The 5,122-nt window shown below is 50.3% G+C and overlaps 1 pseudogene; it reads left to right on the top strand.

Moving 5' to 3' along the window:
* Window positions 1–377: 377 nt before the first annotated feature.
* On the top strand, window positions 378–3,813 carry LOC147114001 (uncharacterized; annotated as a pseudogene).
* The last annotated feature ends 1,309 nt before the right edge of the window (window positions 3,814–5,122 follow it).

Below are 5,122 nucleotides of genomic sequence, written 5' to 3'. Positions count from 1 at the left end.
GTGGTTGGGCTCGAATTCCACCCGGTATTCGAGCCACAAGAGCTTTTCTTATGGAGAGGCCTCCATCCCCTGTCCGAACATCGAGGTGGCCACTTCCCGGGTTAGGGTGACAGAGGGGACGTGTAAGGGGGACGTACCTTTAGGATGCTGGTGGTGGCTCAGGAAATTGAGCACCGACATCGAGGACAGGAGCTCAGACTGGGAACGTCTGAGCAACGATACCTACCGGACCATCACGGGGTCACCGGGGGAAGTCACAGTTGTGTTGGGAAAAATGGTGGGCCTACGACGAAGGGATGTACATATGCCTATGGGGATCAGCCCAAGTATGCCCAGCGGGGCTGTCCATCGCCTTTGTCAGGTGGTGGCAGGACACAGGGTACGGGTTGGAGTGGGATAGAAGCGGGGAAGCTTGCGTCACCCCTCGCATCCGAGTGCCCATCAATGCCACCGAGCTCCTGGCTCAGGTGAGGAAACCCCTACCCACGCCCAAACACACTGACGCCCACGGATGTCCGACCACCACTAGGGGACCTGGGAATGGGTTGGTATTAGTACCGACGGGTAAGTTAGTGTACCAGGGAGTGCACTATGCAGTTGCATCTGTGGTCCTTAACCTAACAGACGTTCGCCTACCTGCGTTCTGCCCCCGGAAAACCGAGTTGCTGTATCAGGCTCTGCTGAGGGAGATGTTCCGAAGCTTCTATGAGCTGGACTTCGGGGACATCAGTGTGGCAGACCTGTACATAAAAGAAGACACGACCGAGAGGGGCAGACAGCGCAGGGGGGTTTTGAACGATGTTTTCACTGGGTTTAATACCGGGGCCTCAGTTATGAACAGCCTGGATGATGTGCAGCTGGCCCTACAGATTAATGGGCTAAAGTCTCAGCTGCGCAGCATCCTAGGGAAGGAGAATGATGTTTTGGGCTCCACGCTTCACGAGGGGGTGGCTATGACAGTGCACCTGAAGGAGATTGTCGCCCAGCTAGAGGCTCATGCTCGGACAATAAACACCTTGATTAAGGAGGACCGGCTGGCCTCCGATCAGGCGGCATAGAATGAGGTGTGTGTGCTCTATGGGGCCTGGTTGCTGGGAGAGGGCCACAGTAACTTGGAAGACCTTAGGCAAGGTCGGGTCCCCTCCTGGATCAGCAACCAGCACCTGGAGGCACTGCACCCCTATAGCCACACCCTCAGCCCATGCCAGCTCCGAGTGGCGTCGGAGGCCTATCCTGTCCCGGTTGACTGTGGGAAATCCAACCACACTATTATGGGCGTGGTTGTGCGAATGCCAGTGATGGGGTCATCCGCCAAACCAGCACCCCTGTATCGTGTGGAGAATGTCGGGGTCATTCGTGGGGGGGTACACGTCCATTTCACAACGGTCCCACCCTATGTCATTGTGTGGGAGCACACAGTGACGGGTACTGACCTGTCTGGTTGCCGTAGCCGGGGAGCACAGGTGATACTGTGTCCCCAGCACTTGAATGCCTCCAGGAGGTCACAATGCGGGTTTAGCACTGCTGGGGCAGAACCTATAAATTGCACGATGGAGGTAATGGCACCTGGCCATGTACCTCCACAGATAGCATATGTGGGTGGTGGGACATATTGTGTCGCCACGACTGCCCGCCGGTATAGGCACGGCCCGAGTGAGTGGTGTGATATACCGGACAGCAGCTTTTGCTTTAAACCTAGGGCAGACGTTCAAGTGGCCCAGGAAAGGATCATTCCAATCCCTCCACAATTCACCTCACGGTACAGCACAATGTAAGTGACTTGCAGAACTATGTTGCCCGGTTTGGGTACTCTATACCACTCTTACCTGAGAAACTCACTGCCTTATTGAAGGCAGTGGACCTCAGTCAAAAACATTACTTCACCCTTGAACAGAAAAACAAAGACATAGCTCTTGGGATCGCTGACATACAGTCACCCGTGTGGTGGGAATGGGGAACGAGGGTAGATATCCCTGTCGGGCTTCGCATGGCCTCCCACACGCTGGTAATTGTACAACTGGTCATTGTAGTGTATCTCATTATAAACACCTGCAAAGCCAGAAGAGCCCTCAAAGCCCACCGGTATCTGAAATTATTCAACAAGCAGCAACAGAAGGACAGCCCAGTATAACCATGAGAAGAATGCCCTTTTGTTTCCAGGCATTCTTTCCTCGTCGGAAACAAAGAACCATTCTGATGCACTGTATCGCAGCACTACTCGCACTCGGAAGCTGGCTAATACCATACGCTACGTAAGCTGTCAAAACTTATATACGGCAAAGTTGTACGAACTTACACCATCACGGATGGAGAGGGTGAAAGCTGTACAACTTTGCAGGAAAGGACGCAAGGAACACACGCGGCATGGGGTATTTGTTATGCTCTATGTAATGGAAAAATGTAGTACCTTGTTTTGATGTATACCTGAAAGGGGATATGATTATTGTACCTTTTTCTTTAAGGAAAATGATATTGTTTTGTACACACTAACTTTGTAAGGGTTATTAGTTAGAGTAAACAACGGGGATGACTGACACTTGGTAGGCCTTTGGATTTTCTTACATGTCAATTGACACATCCCAGCTTTATCCGGTTGTGTCAAGATGGGGGACTGTAGGGTTTGAAAATCGACAACCATGTTTTATTGGAGCCCTCTAAGGGCAAGGTGACCAAAATTGGATTGCCCTATACAGTTTAAAACCAACATTTTCGGTCAATGCAGTGGTCCCGAAAAGCAGGCTGGGATATCTGAATACAGGGGACTGTGGCTCAGAAGCGAGCCATAGATGTCGGCCAATCGAAACAAAGTGCATTCTCAAAGGCCAATCAGGGGACTGAGTCGGGCCTGAAGCAAGGAAATCCCCGGCCAATGGGGTCTACCTGGCCCAGGTTTGAATATGTGACTCACCCCTAATCAAGCTATGAGTACAGGCCACCATCACCTTAATCAACTCGGACTAGGGACAATAGTTTTGGGATCACTACAGTTAAGAGGTGGCCCAAAATAATCAAGTCCCAGGACTGACACAATGGGACAGCAGACTTGGAGGAGCCGCTGTGCACTCAAAACAATACCCCTGCCCTCACACTTGTAAACACCAATTTAATTGGGCGCGAAGAGGCCAAAATGGAATTGGGTATAAAATACAGAACCAAGAGATTATTAAAAAGAGACCAGAAGAAAGAGCAGGAGAGCGAGTTAAGAAACTGAGGGAGAGACGAGCTGGGGCGAACTACCATCTAAAGAACTCCAACCACGCTGATGAGAAGATCCACCATCAGGCCCCAGACTCAATCGGCATACTGAAAGTTTACTCCGCTACCAGACGGCGCAACATCACCGCAAGAAACCGCACCGTATACCGACTCCCGTCCCGGGGACATCAACAAGAAGACACCAACGACCGAAGTGGCTGTGGAAGACGGCATTCATTCCCGCTATTTCGGGAGCCTTTTCCATCAAGCACAAACCAACCAACAACAGCAACAACCCAACAACCGCACTCAAAATAGGCTGTGAGTATAATCCAAGGGCCTGCAACTGTCAGTCTAGTCTAGGTAGGAAAGTGGGTTGGTGGGATTGGACTTGGTAAAGTTAAAACAGTGTAAAACATTTTCGTTATGTCCATTCTCTCCCATATTTTATTTACAGTTATAGAGTGTGTGTGTTTATTACGTTTGTGGTAGAACCAAATAAAATTGGTTGTCACCTGTTTTTTCCAAGGACTACTTGTCTCCGAGTGTCTATTTAAAGTGCATCGTTCTCCATCCAAATTCTGGAGTTAGAACCAGATAGGGGCATTAGGGCGCTTCGAACCCGCCAAACAAGGGAACAGCAGGCTAGGGAAAAAGAGAGAGGACTATAGGAGCCCTTGGGCTCAGGAGTACCCCGCAGATTAGGTATAAACTGTGCGGGTCGTCACCGTATTCTAGTCCTCCTCTATAAGCTGTTGTTCTCTATCTCCTTAGAGGGTGTTTAGTGACACCCGACCTGCAGGCTAACATAAGCTGCAAGGGTATAAAGGAGACAGAGGCCCAATACATTAACAGGCACTAAAGACCCCTGTAATTGGGCAGAGCAAAACCCCCTACAAACCGTTGCAGTCCGTGTGGTGATGATACTCCCACAGTGCTGTTAGGTAGGGAGTTCTAGGATTTTGACCCAGCGACGATGAAGGAACGACGATATACTTCTAAGTCAGGATGGTGTGTGACTTGGAGGTGGTGGTGTTCCCATGCGCCTGCTGCCCTTGTCCTTCTAGGTGGAAGAGGTCGCGGGTTTGGGAGGTGCTGCCGAAGAAGCCTTGGCAAGTTGCTGCAGTGCATCTTGTAGATGGTACACACTGCAGCCACGGTGCGCCGGTGGTGGAGGGAGTGAATATTTAAGGTGGTGGATGGGGTGCCAATCAAATGGGCTGCTTTGTCCTGGATGGTGTCGAGCTTCTTGAGTGTTGTTGGATCTGCACTCATCCAGGCAAGTGGAGAGTATTCCATCACACTCCTTACTTGTGCCTTGTAGATGGTGGAAAGGCTCTCAGGAGTCAGGAAGTGAGACACTCGCCACAGAATACCTAGCCTCTGACCTGCTCCTGTTGCCACAGTATTTATGTGACTGGTCCAGTTAGGTTTCTGGTCAATGGTGACCCCCCAGGATGTTGATGGTGGGGAATTTGGTGATGGTAATGCCGTTGAATGTTAAGGGGATCAAACAACTCTCGCTTGTTGGAGATAGTCATTGCCTGTCACTTCTGTGGCGCGAATGTTACCTGCCACTTATCAGCCCAAGCCTGAACGTCATCCAGGTCTTGTTGCATGTTTATCAATATCAATTCACTTTACAACATTCTTTGTGTAAATGGAATCAGCTTCCATGTGTACGCTGATGAAATCCAGCTCTACGTCGCCACCACCTCTCTTGACCCCTCCACTGACCCTGTGCTGTTAGACTGCTTCTCTGACATCCAGCCATGGATGTGCTGCAATTTAATCCAACTAAACCTTGACAGTACCAAAGTGTAACATTTGCATATTGATTCATCATTGGCCCGCAGGCATCTGTAAGGAATACCTATTATATTCACATGTGATCACATGCTGAGTTGTCATTGGCCTGCAGGCATCT

This window comes from Somniosus microcephalus, chromosome 8 (genome assembly GCF_052327205.1).
Source record: "Somniosus microcephalus isolate GS21.2 chromosome 8, FLI_Smic_1.0, whole genome shotgun sequence".
Classification (NCBI taxonomy): Eukaryota; Metazoa; Chordata; class Chondrichthyes; order Squaliformes; family Somniosidae; genus Somniosus; species Somniosus microcephalus.
Note: the sequence above shows the minus strand (reverse complement) of the source record. Positions and strands in the feature narration are given on the sequence as shown.